Source organism: Schistocerca nitens, chromosome 6, assembly GCF_023898315.1.
Source record: "Schistocerca nitens isolate TAMUIC-IGC-003100 chromosome 6, iqSchNite1.1, whole genome shotgun sequence".
Taxonomy (NCBI): Eukaryota; Metazoa; Arthropoda; class Insecta; order Orthoptera; family Acrididae; genus Schistocerca; species Schistocerca nitens.
Window position 1 is genome coordinate 319,260,448 of NC_064619.1, and position 25,548 is coordinate 319,285,995.

The 25,548-nt window shown below is 41.9% G+C and overlaps 1 protein-coding gene across 1 annotated transcript in view; it reads right to left on the reverse strand.

The window, feature by feature from the left end:
- Positions 1 to 3,595, reverse strand: part of LOC126263714 (uncharacterized) — a 44,770-nt gene extending 41,175 nt beyond the window's left edge. The window contains exon 1 of the mRNA XM_049960858.1: positions 3,460 to 3,595. The gene's annotated coding sequence lies outside the window, so the exon portion shown is untranslated. The remainder of the gene's footprint in view (positions 1 to 3,459) is intronic.
- Between the last annotated feature and the right edge of the window lie 21,953 nt (positions 3,596 to 25,548).

The window sequence follows — 25,548 nt, forward strand, 5'->3', positions numbered from 1 at the left end:
ACAGCAAAATATGTTGCTGATTAAGCCACCCTATAATTTTAGTGCCCTGATTGATATTCCATCATATGCAATAGGTCTGAGTTGGCTGTTGTGGATTTGAAGTGCAATGTTTTCAGTGGTGTACTTTGTGTAAGATGAAGTAATTTTATAGCTTCTGAGGGAGGTTGAGTGTTTGTATTTCTGTTTTTTTTTTTTCAGTTAGAGAGAGGAAAAATTTATTGTACTCAGAGGCTGCCGTTTTCAGATTATTGTGGTTCACCCCAGTTTCCATTAACTGTGCTACCCCTGTTTCTTCTTGTTTGTTTCAAATTTTACAATTTTAGACGTGGTTTTTGTTTTATTGTTTGCCTTGTTAATTTAAGATTTTACAGTATCTCTTATAGTTACGTTCACTTCTTTGTGTGTACTATTCCTCTGTTGTAGGTAAAGTTCCCTTTCTCTAGCACATAATATTCTAATCCAAGCTGTTGTCCAGACTTTCTACCTATTACATTTGATTTAATTTTGGTTGTCTTTGGAAGCTAGCTTCAAAGTGTTTGAGAAACAGATTTAATAATGAATTAAATTTCTTATTCTTAGTGTCTTCATGATCGATTTCTTCTCATAGTTCCTGTTGTAGACTATTTCTAAAGATATTGGTCGATTCTTTGTTTATTATTCTAACACGAATAACTTGTGAGGGCGCCCATACCCCGTGCCCCCCCCCCCCCCCCCCCAGCTCTCACTGAAAGAAAAAATATAGTGTGGACAGCATTTTTCTCTCAAGGTAATGACCTAAACGTTTGTGTTACACAGGTTTTTACAGAGTTGAAACCAACTTTCTATGGCTACTTTCAAGTCGGCATTCACTTCCAAAATACTAAAAATACTTCACACTTCCAAATCTAGCCCTATCCAACCCTGACCCCCCCCCCCCCCCCCCATAAACTATGGGATGGATACCCTTGCTAACTTGGGTGTGTACATTAACTGTTTTTCTTTTGCTGAGTTATAGGACTGCTATTTGACCATGACCAGATAGGCCATTTACTGCAGCCTGCGTTTTTACATCACAATAGTGTGTGGGGGGTCCAGGAAAATCTGTCAATCAGTTTTGTTGTAGTCATCCATCTCTGTTGGGAATGATATCATTGGGTGTAAGTTAATGCTAGACATTAGTGTTTTTAACTGTCTACGATTACTGTTGGTTGATGGAAATTCAATGTTAAAATCCACAGATTAAATTTTTACTGTTGCTCTTGCAAAGCTTTATAAGCACAGTTTCTAGTTACGCAAGGAACTTTGGGGTATTTCCTACTGGTGCCCCGTAGATAGCTATAATCAAGATGGACAGCTTTTCTAGTTCTAGTTTGACTGCACAGCTTTCAAAATCTTGTCCAAAGGAATACTGACTTACATCCTTACCTACATATGTTTCTCCACATGAAGATGACAAAGAGCCCATAGTGTCAATTTCTGTTGTTGACCCAAAGACGGAATAGAATGACTGACATGTTTCATGTATTTTGGATGCATGGAGTACAGCATTGTCTGTACCCAAATAACAGCATCATATTAAAACTGCCTCATGTCTTCAAAACATGTGATGTTGTAATTGTTAACTTTGAAGGTTGGCGTTTCCCAAGGAAGGAGAATGAGTCTTATGATGTGGTACATAATGCATGTTGTCAAAAATTTGTAGAAACCTTCAGCCCACTAATAAAGATGTAGGATGAAATGTTCTACGTAAAGGACAAGATTTGACATTTCATATACGCTACACCAAAGTCCGTGGATAGATAACAAACGTTTGTTACATTCAGACAAAAATGTCCAAAAGTTTTCTTTAGTACCACTGCCAAACTAAAATTCAAAGTTTGGAAAGGAATACAATTTCTGTACAGCACGTAAAATGATTTGGCGAACTGTATACCCGTAATCAAATATGTCGCAGAAGTTCATTTGGTGTTCATCTTTATAACTGGTTGCCGATCAATAAATACTGTATGTTAAAAGCTGTCCAAAATAACTCCCATCTTACAGCAGATCATATTGCACGAAACTTTTATTTTCATTCCGTCTAGTTTCGAGATTGTAGCTATATTTACAGTGCAACGTTATTTTTATTGATAGTATATTATAGAATGAACTGCCGTACAGCAAGTCTTCAGCCTTTACTCCAGGCACCAGATGTAATACCGTACCCTATCTCTCCCTTATCAAGCTCTGATAAATGATTTCTTAACCCATCGTGCGCCAACACTAATTACCGTACATTTTGACAGGCTGTCCAATCGGCGCTTACATTAATCGTAAATAGCGGTGGCCGCACAGATGTTCTTTAACGCTAGGACCAAAAGCGATATGCCCCCGTCAGAAAATTTTTGTGTGCATATGGAACCCAAAAAAGTGTCAGTGTTGCAGCATAATGAAGTGAGGACAAAAAAAAAAAAATGTTAGTACTGCAGCGAAATGAAGTTCGATACAGTACGTTCACTCTGATTTACATTACATTTGAAGTAGATAAAGGGCTAACATATTAAGTTTGGATCTTCCATAGAAAAGTCACGCCAATTCCTGACTCTTGTCAATCGGTCTATTTTTCCATCCTCCATGAAACTTTGTTATTACGGTCCGTGAAACAACTGTGCCAACTGCACTAACATTATTGTGGCGGTAGTTGCCAAAAGTTAAATAAATTACACGGACACCCCACATAATAGTAATCTGGTTAAGAACTGGTAGCCTAAGGAAATAAAAACGTACGATCGCAATAAGTCATATCATAATTACTGGATATGAATCGCTTGATCACGCTCTAACAATCAGAGCAAGTATTTCTGTTGCTCTCTGAATTCCATTCAAACGGACGTACCTTTTTTTCGGCGATCAGTCCTTATTACTTCCAAATTTTGATTACACCTCTTTAACTTCCTCTGGTTCAACGCGACGTAAATGCGATTTTTTTTTAAATCTTGGGCTAGGGGATGGAATACAGCAATATTTATTCTTGCTGTATACGGTTAACTAATTTTGACGTTTACATTTCATAATTTTGTATGTGATAATTCGTACGTGAAGTATCAGAACTGTAATTCGTTTTATTGTATTGCATTTATGTGCAACGAACATATTACTTCCCCGGTGGGTACTATTTAGCGTAATTCACGATCTGTACTGTTGCATCGTAATTCGGAGCACAAATAAAATTGTACCTTGTAATGTCCCCCGTCCCCGTACCGGCTAAAAGTCAGTTGAAACGTTGGAAAACACAGGACCATACCAACATTCGCTTTGAGCGCAACATTAATCAGTGCGCAAGAGTGACGGAAATGAGGTCGTCTGTGTGCTGTCTTCGTAATATTCCAGAGTCTTGATGAGACAAAGTTGTTCACAGATATCATTAGTGTTGCTACTGGCACTTGATAAGACTTGATTTTTCACAGTTTTAGTTAGAGGACATTAATCTCATTTACTCACGATAAGCAGACGAGCGCAGGTCAAATTTGTCAATATCTGTGTCACTGGTGAAAAGCTGAGAACTTCGTAGAAGATATCTTAAAAAATGACGCCGCGAAGTACAACAGAATCAGACGGTGATCTTATAAATTATGGCCAGATACACGATACATAAGGTCTATATAGACCTTGACGAGGAATGTCTGCAACAACGCTCCAAGCGTACATGTTTGGAACTACCGACTGGTTCACGTCGCCTGATAAGCTCCTATACACGATGCACCTTAAAGGTGTGCGTTGGTGCGTTGAAGATGTATCTCTGCAGCAGCGGCGCGACCGTAAATGTTTGAAACCGCAGACTGGTTCACTCACGGCTGCCTCTATTGAGAGCCGGCCGTGGTTCACGTCGCCTGAGCACACGATACACATGCAATATTCGTGGCACGAATATGCGGATGCGCACTAGAAAGCAGTTACACGAGAAACTGCAATGAATTTGAATTAAAAATCTGAGGGATCAAGGCTCCTATTTATTAAGTAATTGTTCTCTTAGGTAGCTGTCACCGAATTATTTTATGTTATTACTGTTCCAAATCACCGTGGGTCAAGGGGACGTCCCCCCTCTCACCCCCCCTCCCCAACCTCCCACGGAAAGGGGGAAAAAATAGTGTATAGTGAGGTGTTCTTGCAAGAAAATTATTTAATAGTCAGTATTACGCAGTGTAGCTTGTTTCAGAGTCGAGATTTTCAATTCTCTGCCTGAAGTCTACCAGTCGCCTATTAAAGACTATTGCACTACAATATAAGGCATAGTTTACAAAACGACACTAGGTTGCAGGCAACTGCGCTACCGGCCACTGCGCATGCGCGCCGCGCGTTTGCGCAACTCGTTGGGTAAAACTAAACACTTTCGGCATGTTCCAACTTTGGCGATACTAGTTGGTTCAAATGGCCCTGAGCACTGTGGGACTTAACTTCTGATGTCATCAGTCCCCTAGAACTTAGAACTACTTAAACCTAACTAACCTAAGGACATCACACACATCCATGCCCGAGGCAGGATTCGAACCTGCGACCGTAGCGGTCGCGCGATTCCAGACTGCAGCGCCTAGAACCGCTCGGTCACTCCGGCGATACTAGTTGCATGAGTTTTTGAGGTTATGTGTGTTCGTAGAGTGTAGACAAACTGAAATATGAAGTGGGGAACGGAGAATAATGTTCGCTTTTTGGATATCTGTGCTTTGCATAGGTGTTTGGGATTTCAGTGATGCTGATTACAAAAATAAGCAACATATTGCTGCCACTGAGACCATCATGTGCGATTATAACATATATGTCAGACAATATCTGCGCTGTAGGGCAAAATTTATTGAGTCAGAACCACATATACAACTGAATTAAGAAAAACACAAGCAAGTGTAATTCTAGCTATGGCAATGCTCTCGTCTACAAGACTGAAATCCCATCGTTCGATTTGGCCAACTCTTTGTTAAGCAATATTGTTGACATGAGGGAAGGCTATACAAATTCAAGAAGCTGCATTCTTTATTCAATATTCATGTGTTTAAAACGTCGCTGCAGTGCTCCCCATTCACATATGTTAGAATTTTGAATTAGTGCCACTGTTCAGATCCATCTTCAAGAGAGTAGTTTGCAAACCATTCTCTTCTCAATGCGACCTGGTTTGATTAATTATTGCTGTTAATGTTTATAATTATTACCATTAATGTCAAAAAATTGTTGGTGTTAATGAAAAAGCGTCAACACCAACTCAACCGCATCTTATAACATGCCGAGTATTCTCGATTGTAATGCACGCAATATGATGTGAATTTCAGTTCTGGCGACAGTGCTTTATGCATTACATACCTTTATTCCTTATCGCGTAATTAACTCTATTTAGAAACGTGAACAGTTCTGGTGACATTCTAAGATAATTACAAGAACTTCTTGGATCTCCCGTTAAAAATTATTTTAGCAAGGATGCTGAGCAACCGAGCTGACGTGTTTTCTTCATCCAGTCACGAATCGAAACACGTTTCTTTTTTTTCTCTCTCTCTCTCTAATGCAGCGATTCCGCGCAACAAGTTTTAATTCCATCACAACTCATGCGACGTACAGATGCCAAAACTTTCATTTCACACACGACTCAGGGACCCACACAACGACGAAACTGAAATGTCTACAGTCATATACTGTATGAAACCACTTGCGTGCAACTCATTCCACGGAACGAGTGGCGCAACCCACTGTCGTCGTGTAAACTAGGCTTGACTATATTCTGAACTCTAGACAGGAGCCAGTAGTCGTAATTTATCTGGAAAATTTTACTTATAAGTTTACGGTAGTGAATTCTGCAGTTCACTAATGTTATGAACCACATACACTGATGGAAAAATATCGCAACACTAAAAAAGTAATTAATGTAGAGTAACGAAATTTCGTGAATACTTTTCTCTGCTAATGTATTTAAGTGATCAACTTTGCAATATCTGCAGGTTGATGTAAGCGCGAGAAAAGCTATTGGAAATATGGAAAGGCTGGTACGTTAATAACTGGTGTAACCGCTAGAATGTTGAATGCAAGCATGCAAATGTGCATGCATTGCGTTGTACAGGTGCTGGATGTCAGCCTGTAGGACGGAGTTGCATGCCTGTTGCACTTTGTCGGTCCGTACAGAGACGGCTTATGTTGTTTGCGGATGATGCTGTTGTTATAGTCCGATTATGTCCCAACGTGCTCGACTGGAGACAGATCTGATGCTCGAGCAGGCCAAGGCAACATCTCGACAGTATGTAGAGTACTTTGGTTTACAACAGCGGCATGTGTGCGAGCGTTATACTGTTGGAAAGCACCCCTTGGAATGCGCTTACGTCAAGCAGTGCTGACAACACGCTTGCGTTCATATACAATTTGTGCTTCAAGGAGCGCTGACAGCGCTATCTATTAGCCGCCACTGCAACAGCTGTCAGCTGTCAGCTACTACGTATTGTGCGTCTACAGAAGCAAACTTGAGAGACAGGGGCGTAATAAGAATTTACACGATTCGTGAAATGGAAATTGGTAGGTTCATGTTGAACGATGGTACTTGTGGCTACTAATTCCGTGCCAGTTTTCACAGGCAATTCGGAGTTATAAAGAATTAGTAGTAAAACTTATATTGCGGTTATAAAAAAGAATGAGTAAAATTTTGAACATTTATTCACGTATGAAATGTATGTATACATAAATCATCTGACTCACTCTTATATGTGCGTTATTGTTGCTACTAATCGATTCAGCATTACCTGATTTCTTCTTTTGCGATTTCGACGATACCGTCCAGTAACCTTCTTCCATTTGCTGGACTTTCCTGCAGTGCCCTGCCCAGTCATCAGCAGTTACTGACATAAGGATTTCACTTGCTATCTTAAACATATTCTCTTTGGACAAGTCCCCTGAGATAATGTGCTCTCTAAGCAACCGATTTACTTTTGCCCATGCCAGTTCAACCGCACACAGATCACAATTATAGGGTGGCTAGTGGACAACAATGCTGCCTTTCTCTTTTGCCATTTCGGCAATAACATACATTTTTTTTAGCAGGTGTATGTTCTTGAATTAAAGCGAACAGAGCCTGCTTCCTCATTCCATTCCAACATCCTCGCTTTAGTATCGTACCACGTGGATGCTTTGTCCCACTGTCTGTTATGGTGTGGAACGTTGTCCATCACAATCACTAATTTTGGTGGAAGATTTGGGAGGGCTATATTTTCAAACCACTTTTCAAAATTTCTAGAGTTCATTTGACCATGGTAACCAACTTTTGTGGATTTAGCCCAGAATTTTAATTGGGCTTCCCTGACAAACCCCTTCCTCGATCCAGCACTGCCAATAATAAGTCATAACGCCGACATCATCATCCTTCTGACAATATTTACCAACCGCCATATTACTGTGTATCCAAGTTTCATCCAGACAGAATATTTCTGCGCCTGCTTCTCTAATATTTTTCATTTCTACAATAAAATGCGGCCACCAATCAGTAATGATTTCACACTGGCAGTACAACAGAGCTGTTCTGCACTTTTTTCCACGTGAATCCCATGGACAACATATTCCGCAGAGATGTAAACCCCATGTCCAGCCGATCTTTTCCTTGAGTATTGATCGCAGTTTCCACAGACCGGGAGCAATCTTCTGCACCAAGTAGAAGTTTTCGATTGTTTGTCTCAAGAGACCCCACTCAGAGCTGTCCAACTGGATTTTCCCCAGAGATCTTGGCCTAAGTGGAAAGGAATTTTAAAAAATGCCAGAAAGTAGACTTCAGTTTTACGCAGAATGTATGGTTAGTTTTGAAACCACGTATACAGTAGTATAGGTTATGGTCCCATGTATCAAACGATGCAGTCACAAGTATTTGAATGAAAGCAATTGCAGCAGACATTTCTACTACAAAAGACAGTATAGTCAGGGAAACTACAGCAGAGGATATGCATCATGGAAAATGGAAAACCGCTTCAGCTGTATGTAAATCCTTTTTTTGTTGGACTCACAATAAACGTCTAATAAAAAAGGAAGCAATTTTCTGTTTCCCCAGATGCATTTCTATTACACCGCAAAAAAAAAAAAAAAACGTGACATCTGATGGGACTCATGCCCACTACTTTGTGCGTAGCAGCCTAGTACCTTAACCACTTTTTTTCTTCATTATGTTCGTCATTGTTCTCATCATTTGGTCTGGGTGGACATCACATGACTCTCTGACAAGTTCTTCGTTGAATACATCATTCAGTTTATTATTGTTATTAGTTATTATTAGTACCAAACAAACTGAGCTATCATGCCGGCAATAAACACTACGCTACAGAATGGTGCCCGAAAAATCCACCTTGCTATCGCCTATTGAGCCACCAACTGGATGACAAGAAATTCTTTTACACCGTAATGTGCTGTGATCGGTATGAGGCACACACGCCAATGACTTGTCAACACTGGAAGACAAATAAGTAAAAATTCCCCTCGCCCCTGCTCTTCTCGGAGGAGTGAAAGGAGAATCTGGCGTTGCCCATGATGGGACAGGAACAGCTTTGCCGTCACTCACAAGAGACGTATTATTTAAGAGGGGTAGGATGTCAAGTGGGCCGCCTTGGAGCAGGAGAGACACCACAGGACATTTTAATTTCCACTGTCTACACTTTTACGAATAAATTCATAAAACTTTGTCAGCATGACCAGGAAGGATTCAGGATTCACAATCATTGCAGTGGAAGTTCAAAAATATAACAAAATAATTTTTTTTACATGTGAAAGTTCATCATTTTTCATTTCTATTGGCTGCGTTTGTTGCTATAGGTACACGTTTCTTCATAAGTAAGAGAGATTCTTCGATTAATTTTGCAGAGCATACAAACCATACTTACAGATGTATGAAACTCTAGAAATTATTTAATTTATGAAAAAATGAATGTGATGTTATATTTTAAACTTCATGTTTAGAAAAAACACAAACTTTATAGTTAATTCTCAATTTTTACCACAGTTTTTAATAGATTTGGAAAATTCTAGAGTTTCATACACCTGTAAGTATGGTTTGTATGCTGTGCAAAATTCATGAAAGAATCTCTCTTACTTATGAAGAAACGTGTACCTACAGCAACAAATGCAGCCAATACCAAGTGAAAAAAAGGTGAAATACAAATGTCAAAAAAATAAATTATGTTCTCATATTTTTGAACTTCCACCACTATAAGTGTAAATCCTGAATCCTTTCTGGTCATTCTGACGAAGTTTTATGAATTTATTTTTAAAAGTATAGACAGTGGAAATTAAAATGTCCTGTGATGTCTGTCCTGCTCCAAGTCGTCCCGTTTGACGTCCTACCCTCCTTAACGGAACTCGGCAAAGCTCAACTGTCAGTTCACAATGGTTAAATACACAATGTTCTGTATTAGATTGCTGACATTGGCAGCGGACCGAAGTCGACCGACTTCTGCCGATTCAAAGCTAGGGCGGTCTCGCCTCTTCTCTTTGTGAACAAATTTTAACAGACGCATCCAAAAACTGAAGGTGAAGAAAGAAATGCCACACTTCGAGGTTGGCATGCGATTGCTCGTCCCAGTCCAAGACAAAAGTGTTTCTAGCAAAACCTAAGCCTGCCAATGGATTAATAGAAATGCGATTTAAAATGAGAGTCTCTGACAACGCTGTAACTGCGTGCAGCATGGCCAGGAACAGGCAGCATGAACTCTGTGCCTATGCTGAAGTTGTCCAATTAGCTAAGTGAGACGAGGTAATGCTGTGCGGAACGGGTCTACAGGCTCGCCGATATTCGAGTTGCGTTCGCATCGGACTATTTTTTTCTCTGTTGAAGCACCAATTTACACCTTCGTAATGCGGTATCTTGTGATTTACTTTCCATTACTGTTACCTTTATTTAAAAATTAAGACATGACATGAACTTCTTATAAGAAGAGTGAATAAAATAACATCGACTGTGTCAGATGAGGTACAAAAAGACAATAGGTAGGCTACACTAGAATTCACATTATGCTGCCACAATAATTCCATTTTGTATGTTTGACGTCCAGACTTAGCTTCAAAGAGCAACATTCACTTTAGAGAAGATGTTCAAAGTGGCCAGTTTGCATTTGCAAACACTTCGTCACTCTCTGGATCATACTTTGCTCGACCCTGCGCAACACACCTGTATCCACCTTTGCCAAAGCGGCATGCACGTGAGCTATTAGCTCGTTTATACCCATGGGTGGAGTGCTATAAACTTGTTCTTTTAAGTGTCCCCACAGATAAAACTCGAATAGGTTAAGGACCGTGGAGACCAGAACATTCCATTTTCCTGGAAACGCTTCATTTAAATAGTTGCTCACTTTCATTCCGAAGTGTGGCGGTGTACCATAACGCTGAAACCATAGCTGTCGCCGGCCCCCAAGTAGAACGTTTTTTGATGCGTCAGGCAAGGTATTGCAAAGAAACGTGCGATACAGGGCGCATACAACTTGCCAGGCAATAGGTAAGGGCCCAAAAGCACTCCTCCCCGATTCTGGCCCACAGATTTATGCCAAAACGTACCTGAAAGCAACTTTTACAGGTGACACACGGGTTATGTACCAACCAGTAATAGTTGTGGAAGTTGAAAATACCTTCACTAGTGTAGCTAGATTCGTCAGTCCATAATACTTTAACGTTTGGTATCTCCCGCTGGGTGCAAAAGTCATTCACAAAACTGTACTTGTCGAATGCGGTCTTACGGCCGTTAATGTTGTCCTTGGACGACCTCTGTTGACAAAGATTACCGGATTCCCGAAGGCGTTGCTCCAGGCGACAAGAAACATTCTTATCGGGATAGTGCCTTTGAAGGTACCGCGCAGCATACGCAAGAGCAGCAGCAGCAGCTTGGTTGTCGGGTGCACCAAGCACCAAAAGCATATCGATATATTCATCCTTGGTGTACTCCGCCCTACGTAGACACGTGCATCCAGTTCGATGGATCCCACTGTCATGTGATAGGCTGTTATGTGACAAACTGATGTCCTGCTTATAAACGAAGAGGACTTGGGAACGGACGTCTAAAGAATAAAAAAGGAACCTGACAAGGATTCAAACCATCCAGTGAACTACAGTAGCTGGTAAGGTAATGTGGTGTGGTACCGGTTCCTCTGTACATTCCGATGTGCTGCGAGATGTAACACTGTTGCGCGCTCCTCGTTTCCATACATTTTTCATAATGTGCGCGATCTGATTTTGCTAGAACAACTTTTTTTCTTGAATGTGGATGAAGACTCGCTTGCCGACCTCTAAGTAAGACATTTTTCTTCACCCTATAGAGACGGTCATCTTCAAATACGGTACCGGTACTTATTTGTAGCAGAAATATGAAATTAAAGCAAGGCTGTTGTAATGCTACGCAATGAGTAGAAGAAAAATGACATCCAAAACATTTAGTAAAAATCTGTGATTGTATCTCATAATAGTATAATGAATTTAAATGTAATTACTGCTGTTAACAGTTTGACTGCCAATACCGTCAACTGAAGGGATGTGACGAGCTTCAATTTCTCCCGCTTTTAAATACGAAACAACGTCTACTGATGGTTCCGATCGGTCTTCACTCCGTTGCGAGTGACACGAAATGGCTCTGAGCACTATGGGACAGAACATCTGAGGTCATCAGTCCCCTAGAACTTAGAACTACTTAAACCTAACTAACCTAAGGACATCACACACACATCCACGCCCGAGGCAGGATTCGAACCGGCGACCGTAGCGGTCGCGCGGTTCCAGACTGAAGCGCCTAGAACCGCTCGGCCACACCGGCTGACACGAAATTTCTAAAAAAATGTTCAAATGTGTGTGAAATCTTAAGGGACTTAATTGCTAAGGTCATCAGTCCCTAGAAATTTCTAAAACAGCTCTTTGTATATGAAGTCAAGCTCTTGGAGTGCGACAGCTGTTCCTTCAGTACGTAAAGAAACGAAAGGCTTACCATCAGCTTTTCTGACGGGTGACAAAATTCTGCGTGAACTGGAGAAGGTTTTTGTTGACAATGACAATGAAAATGACAATAACGACGATTCAGATGATAAATCTGACTTTCTGCAAACTTCAATTATTCCCTTTCTTTTTATTTCATAATACTTTTGGCCGAGCGGTTTTAGGCGCTTCAGTCTGGAACCGCGCGACCGCTACGGTCGCAGGTCCGAATCCTGCCTCGCGCATGGATGTGTGTGATGTCCTTAGGTTAGCTGGGTTTAAGTAGTTCTAGAGGACTGATGACCTGAGATGTTAAGTCCCCTAGTGCTCAGAGCCATTTGAACCATAAAACTTTCTTTGAAACGATGCGTTCTTTTCTGATGTTTCTTCATTTTCTGAATCATGAAACACTTTTTAATTTATACAGGAAAACAAGAAAGACTGGAAGAAAAGGCAGTACATATCAGCCAGCGAATGCAGGATAACCATGTGCAAGAAGGCGTGTTTCAAAATGTATCACACAGAAAAATTGTGATACAAGTGTAACAATATATGTATGTATCCCAGAAGAAGTAGTCACATGCTTCCTGAAAATGTTAGTGTCACAGTCATATTTTGGCTAGCGTTCTTAGCAAGAAATATTGAAAACCATAAAAATGATCGGCATTCTAAGAAACGGCAATGTTTACATGGCCGGCAGTCAAAGTGTTGATCAATTAATCATACTTTCACGCAGACAACAGAACATCACTTCTCAGGCAGTGTCACAACTTTGGGGTCGTTGAGGATGGCAGCAATCTGAAGTACAGATCAGCCACACGAAATGCCCCGAATGGTGCCGACTTTTAACTATCAGTACCTCGGAACCGAAAGCCAATTTACTGCGCCCTTCCTATAGCTAGTCTATTGAGGGACCATAACATAGTGATCTGTATAGGTTACCTTTTAATAATACGTGGGTTGAATGAAAAGTAATGCCTCTACCTTTTTTAATTGGGTTTGGATGGGAATATTTTAATAAATCAAACGCAGAAATAATCCTTAGAATGTGACCTTTAATTACCAATATTCACTTTTCCACATAATCACCAGCCAAATGGATACATTTCTGCCAACAATGAACAAGTTTTCTGAAGCCGTCACGGAAGAAGTCGACACTGTGTTTCCGCAACCACAGTCTCACAGTTCTCTCAACGTCTTCATCAGAAGCATAATGATGTCACCGCAGATCGTTTTTCATTATCGGGAACAGATGTAAGTCAGACAGTACTAAATCTGGACTGTATGGAGGATGCTGTACGGTGGTGAAATTCAGTCTCTGAAGTTCTGCTGTGGTGGCACATGAAGAGTGTGGTTTGCCAAGCAAAGCAATAAAGTGACCCACATGTTCTTGTGAAATGCCAATTGTGCTTGCAATTTCTCTCTGAGTGATACGACAGTCATCCTGAATCAATCTGTCAACATTTGCTTGTGAAACTCAGTGGTTGCTGTCACAGGATGTCCAACTCTTTGATTGTCACGCAGGTCAGATGTTCCTGCCTCAACATCTTTAAATTTACTCGCCCAACGACGCACAGTACTCACATCAATACAAACACCATAAACTGCTTTCATTCTCCGATGAATCTCCTTTGGGGTGACACCTTCTGCTGTCAAGAATTCAATGACTGCACGTTGCTTAAGCCGCATTGACCGACCGTCTGCGCAGGGTTCCATACTTTACAGTGTAACAACAAATCCGTTCAATACTATGGCTTCCCGCTGACTGGAGCTTTAGAGAAGAGTCTACGCAACAACCCAGTACCTGCCGCATACCAATGCTGCCAACTGTTGAAGAGCTACGAAGGTGGAGGCATTACTTTTCAGTCAATCCTCGTAAGATTGGTACACATGCGGCTCGAGGTACCACTCCACAGTGTCAGTATTGGCTCTTTAAAAGGAAAGGTTGACGACCTCTGCACTAGACTGAACCAACAGTTGACTCAAACACGTTTCGCACGCCAGATTTGCGGTGATCTACTGTCCACACGCCCCAATTTGTCTGCACAGATGTGATTTCAACCCACTTATTTGAGTAATGTCGCTCAAACTTCCAACTCGTAACTTCCAGGTTGGCACACATCTCATATCTTCACAAATCTCCTGTTCACACACAACATTCTATACCGATGTTACGTCCGCAGACAAATTGTTACGTGTGGACGGGCCTATACAATTAGGGCAGAATGGCGGTTTGGACGATAACGGACGTCATTTCGTAGGTGTTGTAATTCTTCAGCGAGACTCCTTGTCTGAAGGTGTTCGATTTCTATGGACCAGAGTCTTTAGCATCGAAATTCTTTGTAATGGATGGTGATGACTCGAGGTGTGGAGACAGAGGTCAGTGTGCATGAAATTTTTTGTATACGCCGTGACCAAGAATCCAACCAGTTTTCACTTGACTAACACATCGAGGAATGGTAGCCGGCCCTCTATTTCGAATTCCACTGTGAATTTTATATTAGCGTGGAGAGAGTTTAAATGATTCAAAAACACTTTCAGGTCTCCACTTCCATGCGGCTGCACCACAACTGTGTCATGTCAATAAAATCACGTTGGCTTGAACTTGACCGAGTCTATGGTCAAGACGGCATAATTTGATCCCTAACAGCTCGTAGCACTGTCTGCAGCTTTCAACCGCGAAGCGCTAACCAAGGAGGTAAAAAAATGAAGGGAAATGGCCCTATAGACTTCGCTGTACGTTGTTTTGAAGCCAGAGTGGACGGGGCCTGCCGCCATCTTAAATAGCCCAAAATGTTACCAGCTACTGTTTACTATTACTTCTGTTCTTATTTCTGTCGTATGAGTACAATAGCTGTTTGAAGTACTAAAAATTATAGTGTTACTATGGAAAACATAGCGTCAGAAAGGCAATTTTTAACGTTTATCTGTTTTTGAATGTATATTTACTGTAGTAATACGACATATTTGGTTCTGTTAAAGTAACTGGTTTTTTGTTGATACATTTCGAATAACCCAGCAGATAAGAAAGTGATGTGAAAAGCATACTTTAGAAATCCATTTAATTCCACTTTTACTGTATTTGTATCGGCAGCAAATGAAGCTGGAACTCTGAAACACCCAAAGCTCGTTTACTTATTGGTACTTCTTCTTGTTCTTTACATTTTCAGCTTTCAATCGTATGCACAACATTTTGCAAAAAAACCTAGCTACATGTTCTTTCCTAACCCATAGACATGTGCAATGAGGAAATAGCAAGCCATGCTATCGTATTTTGTGGATGTCGACAAAGTGGACGATTTTTGAAATGTCAAAAAACCAGAACTACATGGAGGTATACTTACAAGCAGAATAGAGCTCTTGTTTGATTAGACTGTGAGTGCATTAGTTACATTGTAGTTTACATATCTTCTCATTTTTAAATATTACCTATGATACATCATTATTCACTGTGCGACTAATAACAGCAATTTACAGTGCAAAAAGCGTTATAACTTCTTTAACATGTTCCAGCATTGTGCACTACTATAAATGTGGTTAAGGGAATGGTTTCAAACGCTTTGACCTTGTAAAATGGATATTTTAACATGTATGTAAGTCATTTTTAGCAACGATAGCCTAAATTGTGTAACATATTTGCCTACCCTTCCAACACCAGTCTGTTTGCTTCTTAACCCGGAATATTTCTCGCCAGTAACCCTAACAATTTTTCTAGAATAACCAAACATGTCATAAGTGGAATGTACGTCGTCTTTTATCAAAAGTTTCATTTTACTTCTGAATCTCGTTTTGAGGTATTCAAAGTGTAAAAGTTCATACCACAGTTTGTGATGTACAAATAGTTAGCTAGTTAGTTACATGTTGTACGTATCACTTGCAAGATAAATCCTAATTATGTGGAATGAATCATTTTATACTGTATTACCGGTAACCTCATTCTGTCTTTTGTAAGTGTGCCTCCATGCACGTCATTTACTAGTGTTCTTGGTTTTTCTTAAATTAAATACAGGCAGATGTTGGTAATTCCTACCCATCACCACTTACAGTTTGCACTAGTATATAGTCTTCTGCTGAATAGGAAGATTTGTCAAAGAGAAACATTTACAGTTTAGTTTCACATCTTACTTTTCTGTCTGGCAGGTATTTTATGTCACTAGGTAAGTGATCAAAACTTGCAGCATTGTTAACTCGTGTTTGTGCTGCAGACAACCTTAATGTGGTGTAATGAATGTCATTTTGTTATTCTAGTGTTGTAATTATGCACATGATTGTTCCTGCTGAAGTGCAGTGGATTATTTTTACAGCGTACCTCATGAGGAATAACAGTAGTGTGAAGCGGACAGACTGCTTCTCACACGCCAAGCAAGAGGCAGGCACGAGGCACGATCAAAAGTGTGTTCACTAAGATTTCGGCCAAAGACTTCTTCAGAAAGGAAGCACACACACATTCATACAATCATAGACACAAAACCCTCACACACATGAGCGCTGCCTCCTGCTGTTCTAGCCAAGATCTTTTTTTAAAGAGGGAGGAAATGGGAACAATGAATAATTATTGGCGGAAGGAATATAGGGTATTAGGTACTATGTCAGCGCGATCACGTAACCGTGTGTTGTGTGGGGACTGTTAATACAGTGTGGCTCGGATGTCGGAGAGCATTTGCGGTTTTGAAGGCAATGAAGAACAGGAAAGAATAATTGTAAACATTGTAACCATAATTCATGCATACAAAAAAAAAATGGCCTGAACGGCTCCACTTAGGAATAAAATGTGATTCCTGTAAACTTTAGATCACGATTGGATCGATTGGTACACACGTAAACGAAGCAAGCTGGTGTTTTTGATCAAAAAATTACCTCTCCAAATAATCAAAGTATCAAATGGTATTTGGGATACGACCACAAAGTCGATAAGTAACCCCAGTGGTCGAACCTGGGCATGGGCATGTCAGAGTGACATCACGGGAAGTAACACCGCGGTGAACCAAGGAGGCATAAATGCGGTGAACCTAATGTTTTGAGCTATGTAAGATGGCGGACGTCAGCTTTTTTTTTTTTTTATTCTTCGATGGCGCTAATGGCTGTGGAAGCAAACCGTAGTCGTCCGTGAGCAGAGAGAACACCGTTGCCATAGAGGCGCTTACAAAATCGCGTTACGTTATATACAGGGTGTCCAGAAAAGGACTCCCTGATTTCAAAATTAAATATCTCGAAAACAAAGATCGATAGAGGAATGCAGTAAACGGTATGTTTATTGTGAAAGCTGTAAGAAGTTTATACATCAGTTTGAAACAATAGTTACAAAAGCTGCTAACAGATAGCGCTGTAATCGCCATACGTAATGCCTAGTATAAATAGTGATCCGAAGCCCAGGGCGATCATTTCCACTATTGAAACGTGAAAGGAGGTTAGCGTACCGAAGGAAGAGATTAAAACCATGTACTCCATTGAACAACGCGTTTTTCTGGTGCTAGAGTACCACAGGTTAGAAGAGAGTCTTACGGCAACAAGGCGAAGTTTTCAAGCACGATTTAATGTTCCAAAAGGATCCGATGCGAAAACCATTCGTACGCTCTTCGCAAAATTTCAACGAACAGGCAGCGTAATCGATGATCCAGTGGGGCATGTTGGCCGCAAGCAAACCGCAGTTACGCCTGAAAATATCGCCACAGTTTCTGGAATTATTCAGCGAAATCCGTCCGTCCGAAGAATTGCATCTGAGACTGGTTTGAAGCGTTCCAACACGCAGAAAATACTGAGAAAGAGCCTACACATGTTTCCATTCAAAATTCAAACGCACCACGCCATACCCGTACGAGCTGTGCAACAAAGGGTTGCCTTTGCTAATCAGATGCTCACAATGATTGATAGTGAAGGATTTGATGTTGGCTGCATCTTGTTTACAGATGATGCACACTTCCACCTGAATGGATACGTGAATAAGCATAACTGGCGATTTTGGGGTTCCGAAAAGCAATATTGGTGTGAAGCGAAACCCCTGTATTCTCCTAAAGTTACTGTGTGGGCTGCAGTATGCAGCAGAGGCATTATTGGCCCTTCTTTCATTTGAGAAACGGTCACTGGTGCACGTTACGTTGCAATTTCGGAACAGTTTGTCGCCACACAGCAAGCGTTAGAGGATCAACCAGGTACTGAATGGTTTATGCAAGATGGAGCCAGACCACGTCGGACCGAACAAGTGTTTCGCTTTCTTGAGGAATACTTCGGGAATCGAGTCATTGCTTTGTAATATCCCAAATTTACTGGTGCAGGCATGGATTGGCCTCCATATTCGCCGGATTTGACTCCCTGTGACTTTTTTTCGTGGGGCACAGTGAAAGACATGGTCTACCCGAAGCATCCCGCCACGCTGGACGAGCTTGAATCGGCGATCTCTGTGGCATGTGAATCCATTTCGGTTGAGACACTACGAAATGTGATGGCGAATTTCATTCTTCGTTTGCGCCATCTCTGTAGTGGCAATGGTGAATATTTTAAAAACATTGTGATGTGATTGTTTGCAAAGATTGTTTTCATACGATTATTTCACTTATGTATGCTGATATGAGCTGTACAGCGTACAGCGCCATCTGTTAGCAGCTTTTGTAACTATTATTTCAAACTGCTGTATAAACTTCTTACAGCTTTCACAATAAACATACCGTTTACTGCATTCCTCTATCGATCTTTGTTTTCGAGATATTTAATTTTGAAATCAGGGAGCCCTTTTCTGAACACCCTGTAGGTATTTTTATAGTGCTTTTGCTTAAAAATGTTACATGTACTGTATAGGTTCACGACGACAGTCGATAACGGACTACTCATTGCTACGTCATCAGTTTATTCGTAACATTATGCGTCAAATAAATAAGTTGATGTCAGAAAGTGGCCAAAATGTTCAGCAAAGAAATTTTTAGCGGAACGCAATCTGACTTTGAAAAATCCCTGCAAAAGAAGGCCATGACTAACAATAACCTATACCTTTCATCAATCACTTACCTCACTAAAATCTTCGTTACTCGAACTACTGCAACACAGCGAGCGCCACTACTGCCAGCTAAATAAAAGATTCTAACTACTGAAGGCACTAACTACTGATAGGCATAGTTACCAGATGAAAGATTTTGATAGAGAACAAACAATGTATTTACCTTAATAGTGTTCAAAAGTCATAATACACTCCTGGAAATTGAAATAAGAACACCGTGAATTCATTGTCCCAGGAAGGGGAAACTTTATTGACACATTCCTGGGGTCAGATACATCACATGATCACACTGACAGAACCACAGGCACATAGACACAGGCAACAGAACATGCACAATGTCGGCACTAGTACAGTGTATATCCACCTTTCGCAGCAATGCAGGCTGCTATTCTCCCATGGAGACGATCGTAGAGATGCTGGATGTAGTCCTGTGGAACGGCTTGCCATGCCATTTCCACCTGGCGCCTCAGCTGGACCAGCGTTCGTGCTGGACGTGCAGACCGCGTGAGACGACGCTTCATCCAGTCCCAAACATGCTCAATGTGGGACAGATCCGGAGATCTTGCTGGCCAGGGTAGTTGACTTACACGTTCTAGAGCACGTTGGGTGGCACGGGATACATGCGGACGTGCATTGTCCTGTTGGAACAGCAAGTTCCCTTGCCGGTCTAGGAATGGTAGAACGATGGGTTCGATGACGGTTTGGATGTACCGTGCACTATTCAGTGTCCCCTCGACGATCACCAGTGGTGTACGGCCAGTGTAGGAGATCGCTCCCCACACCATGATGCCGGGTGTTGGCCCTGTGTGCCTCGGTCGTATGCAGTCCTGATTGTGGCGCTCACCTGCACGGCGCCAAACACGCATACGACCATCATTGGCACCAAGGCAGAAGCGACTCTCATCGCTGAAGACGACACGTCTCCATTCGTCCCTCCATTCACGCCTGTCGCGACACCACTGGAGGCGGGCTGCACGATGTTGGCGCGTGAGCGGAAGACGGCCTAACGGTGTGCGGGACCGTAGCCCAGCTTCATGGAGACGGTTGCGAATGGTCCTCGCCGATACCCCAGGAGCAACAGTGTCCCTAATTTGCTGGGAAGTGGCGGTGCGGTCCCCTACGGCACTGCGTAGGATCCTACGGTCTTGGCGTGCATCCGTGCGTCGCTGCGGTCCGGTCCCAGGTCGACGGGCACGTGCACCTTCCGCCGACCACTGGCGACAACATCGATGTACTGTGGAGACCTCACGCCCCACGTGTTGAGCAATTCGGCGGTACGTCCACCCGGCCTCCCGCATGCCCACTATATGCCCTCGCTCAAAGTCCGTCAACTGCACATACGGTTCACGTCCACGCTGTCGCGGCATGCTACCAGTGTTAAAGACTGCGATGGAGCTCCGTATGCCACGGCAAACTGGCTGACACTGACGGCGGCGGTGCACAAATGCTGCGCAGCTAGCGCCATTCGACGGCCAACACCGCGGTTCCTGGTGTGTCCGCTGTGCCGTGCGTGTGATCATTGCTTGTACAGCCCTCTCGCAGTGTCCGGAGCAAGTATGGTGGGTCTGACACACCGGTGTCAATGTGTTCTTTTTTCCATTTCCAGGAGTGTATATATATACAGGGTGTTACAAAAAGGTACGGCCAAACTTTCAGGAAACATTCCTCACACACAAAGAAAAGATGTTATGTGGACATGTGTCCGGAAACGCTTAATTTCCATGTTAGAGCTCATTTTAGTTTCGTCAGTATGTACTGTACTTCCTCGATTCACCGCCAGTTGGCCCAATTGAAGGAAGGTAATGTTGACTTCGGTGCTTGTGTTGACATGCGACTCATTGCTCTACAGTCAAGCACATCAGTACGTAGCACCAACAGGTTAGTGTTCATCACGAAGGTGACTTTGCAGTCAGTGCAATGTTTACAAATGCGGAGTTGGCAGATGCCCATTTGATGTATGGATTAGCACGGGGGCAATAGCCGTGGCGTGGTACGTTTGTATCGAGACAGATTTCCAGAACGAAGGTGTCCCGACAGGAAGACGTTCGAAGCAATTGATCGGCGTCTTGAAGGGAGCACGGAACATTCCAGCCTATGACTCGCGACTGGGTAAGATCTAGAACGACGAGGACACCTGCAATGGATGAGGCAATTCTTCGTGCAGTTGACGATAACCCTAATATCAGCGTCAGAGAAGTTGCTGTTGTACAAGGTAACGTTGACCACGTCACTGTATGGAGAGTGCTACGGGAGAACCAGTGCAGGCACTATCAGCAGCTGATTGGCCTCCACGGGTACACTTGTGCGAATGGTTCATCCAACAATGTGTGAATCCTCATTTCAGTGCAAATGTTCTCTTTACGGATGACGCTTCATTCCAACGTGATCAAATTGTAAATTTTCACAATCAACATGTGTGGGCTGACGAGAATCCGCACGGAATTGTGCAATCACGTCATCAACACAGATTTTCTGTGAACGTTTGGGCAGGCATTTTTGGTGGTGTCTTGATTGGGCCCCATGTTCTTCCACCTACGCTCAATGGAGCACGTTATCATGATTTCATACGCGGTACTCTACCTGTGCTGCTAGAACATGTGCCTTTACAAGTACAACACAACATGTAGTTCATGCACGATGGAGCTCCTGCACATTTCAGTCGAAGTGTTCGTACGCTTCTCAACAACAGATTCGGTGACCGATGGATTGGTAGAGGCGGACCAATTCCATGGCCTCCACGCTCTCCTGACCTCAACCCTCTTGACTTTCATCTATGGGGGCATTTGAAAGCTCTTGTCTACGCAACCTCGGTACCAAATGTAGAGACTCTTCGTGCTCGTATTGTGGACGGCTGTGATACAATACGCCATTCTCCAGCGCTGCATCAGCGCATCAGGGATTCCATGCGACGGAGGGTGGATGCATGTATCCCCTCGCTAACGGAGGACATTTTGAACATTTCCTGTAACAAAGTGTTTGAAGTCACGCTGGTACTTTCTGTTGCTGTGTGTTTCCATTCCATAATTAATGTGATTTGAAGAGAAGTAATAAAATGAGCTCTAACATGGAAAGTAGTGGTGGGCAGGAAATCGCGTATCGGTTAGAAATCACAGTGACTGAGAAGTCACAGATATCACAGTAGCAACTTTACAGAATCTAACTGCGATTTCAGTCACAGTTAGCAGTCGCAATAAGTATTTCACATTCAAAGACGTGAGCCATCTATTGGTCGAATTTAGCACTGCTTTCTGCGATTTCAGTGACAAGCCGCAACTAAGAATCGCAAGTAGCATCTAAAAAGCGCGGTTAACAGTGGCATCTGTTGGCCAAAGTTCGTACTACGTCCATCTCTGCGGTACGCTATGGAGTCCAACTGCGATTTCCGTGACAAGTCGCAACTAAGAGTCGCAAGTAGCAACTAGAAAGCGCGGTTAACAGTGCCATCTGTGGGTCAAAGTTCGTACTACGCCCATCTCTGCGATACACTATTGAGTCCAACTGCGATTTCCGTGACAAATCGCAACTAAGAGTCGCAAGTAGCAACTAAAAAGCGCAGTTAGCACTCCCATCTGTTGAGCAAAGTTCATACTACGTTATTCGCTACCGAGTCAAACTGCGATTTCTGTGACAAATCGCAACTAAGAGTCGCAAGTAGCAACTAAAAAGCGCAGTTAACATACTTTTCCTAGTGTCATCTGTTGACCGACGTACGTACTTCGTTATGAGAGCCTTGTGCCTCACGAGATCGATGTGCTGTGTGTGCATATGAAGGGCTTATTTCAATAGTGGTACAAGTCCATTTTTGTTCATTTTGAGATACAGAGTCGTAAAGTTAAATGAGCGCTGAAAAATCTGCAGTTGAGATACCAGAAATATTCAAGCATATGGCTTCTTGCTAGAGATGAACCTTTATTTATGTTTGTTTGGATCACTAATTTCAGAAGCATTAGAGACAGAAAAGTGGAGGTAATGGACTTGTACCACTATTGAAATAAGCCTTTCATATTATATGACGACATGCACATTCAGCATCAGTTATGGTTGGTCAAATACTGCTGTGACTCTGAATGTATTATATTAATAAGAAGCAACATTGCTCTTTTCTCCTGAAAATATCAAGTAACATAACAAATGTGTTTGATTCTGCTTCCAAGTTGACAGTTTTGGTTAATGCTCCACATGCCTACAGGACTTTACAATGTTAACACAGCAGAACTCAGACATCTGTATAAGTGTAGAGAAATGAAAACAGTCATATGAATGCCTCACTTTTGTTCCGACACAGTTCAAGACTCGGGAGAAAAGTTTTACACCTGGTGTTCTACATGGCAACTTCACACACAAGAACTTTTTGCCGACACTACTACTACCTACATAAGTAAGCTTTTCCTGTGTTACTTTCAAGTAATGCACTTAAGCTATTCCTGATTTAACTGGAAGATCTGTACTTCCCACTTTCATATCAACAGCCTCAAAATGCATATTGTAGACTTCGCGATATGTTACAGGTCAGTGTCACACCAAGATTGTGGTGAAAGGGGGGGGGGGGGGCGGCATGTCGCTCTCCAACAAGTGTTTACCAATAAGTAAGTGGCGGAAAATTATGGGTATAGGACGGCTTAAACATGTGGAAAATGAGATTTTTATTATTCACTCACTGTATTTGACATTTATTATTGCTTTAAAATCGCACAACAACTTCAATAAAACACAGTTTAATCATTCACACACTTATTTCACAATTATTTCACTTTTAAACTGCAAATCCTCTAGGAGCTGTCTTGAATCTTCACGAGTCTCTCCCAACAGCCTTGATGTGGACAGATACGTACAGCAACCAGTAATCAGAGTCAGAACTGTGTCTGCAAAAACACAAGGATTATTAAACAATTTTTGCTGTCATTAATTAATAGCAATATAATTGACAGAGTAGATTGCTAATATTTGCTATAATGAATATCACATTTGCAAGAACGATATCACTGAAGTAATTAAGTCCATTGAAACGCTTAGAAACTAACCTCTCGTCTGACGAAAACGGTCTAAAGACGCAGTGGCAATTTCTTCAGATCTGTTGAAATGATATTTTGAGTTATCACTTTACTGAGTGACTGAAATGTAGTTCAGGTACGTGTGAACATAACAATATGTTAGAATTCATTTTCTAAATACGAACTATTACGGTACTGTACGGCTACTTACATATTAATTACACTATTAATATTTTCACAGTTGTTTCTTTAATACAAAATTAAAGCCAACGGAAGAAAAAACGTAAAACATACTTGCCAATGACAGGTTTGTTGCGATGCAATTTTCTGTGTTGACAGATGTAACTTTTTCATACAGTGGTAAGTCGCAGAAATCGCAGGAGTCACAGAAATCGCAGAAGTCACAGAAGTAGCAGAAATCGCAGAAGTCACAGAAGTAGCAGAAATCGCAGAAGTCACAGAAGTAGCAGAAGTCGCAGAAATCGCGGAAGTAGCAGAAATCGCAGAAATAGCAGTGGCGGAGGGATACACGACCTATGTTCCTTAACTGCGACTCTTAACTGCGACAAATCGCAGTTAAGAATAACAGATACTGAAAAGTAGCATTCACAGAAATCACTGATATCGGAAAATCGCAGTTTAGCCCATCACTAATGGAAAGTAAGCTCAGTATTACAAATTTACTCTTTCCGGCGGACACACGTCCAGATCGTCCGCTCTTAAAATTCTGCCATCTCTCTTCCCACATCCACCAATGCTGGCGGCTCAGCTCCAACTGCGCAACGCTATGCGCTGTTCACATCCAACTGCCAAGCACTACAATAGAGAATATTTCAACAATGCCAACCAGCCACAGACTGCACACAGCACAATCAGTGATTTTCATACAGAGCGCTACGTGGCGTTACCAACATAAAAATCTAAACAGCCTACTTATAAATGTTAGATCTCCTGTATTTCCAACCTATCAGACGTATCGAATGTAGCGCCGTTAATATTGCATTGTGAGAAATATATTTCAGGCCCATGACATACATCCTTCTTCACGGTTTCTCTACGCTGAACTATTTTATCGAATCGTAAAAAGAAAAAAACTGCTTCCGTAAAACATTTTCACTGCATGATACGAGCACAATATAGCTTTGCGGAGTTGTGTAGTGTACACTGTTCACATCCAATCACGGTTCAGAAATTATACGATGCCCGCATCAGGCCTATATAAAATGATAGTTAGTGGCGGGGCATACCTCCTACAAGGAAACAGATAAACGCATAACAGCAGGGTCCGACATGTGAAAATTACAAGTGGACAGGGGTTGGCGGACGGTGCTTGCAGGCATTGATTGCATTATTTCGCGAGCAGATGTGTAGGCTGTGCTATGAGTTATTTGGACAGTCTACAAGTACTGAGCGTGTCTAGACATACCTGTGCTGAAATATGTAGGAGGAGTGTGATGTCTGTAATTAAATTATTTGCGTAAATTAGGAGTTGTTTGTGTGTCTGTAGTGTGTGTATTGTGAGCACAAGCGTAAGATGGAGAGTGTTTTGCCTCAGTGTGATAAATATATTCGAACTCTAAATAAAATGTTCGAAAGTAAATAGAGCAGAATCCTCCCTTACTCTCCCCGGCAACCTAGTGCAGCCTGAGTAATTTTAGCATA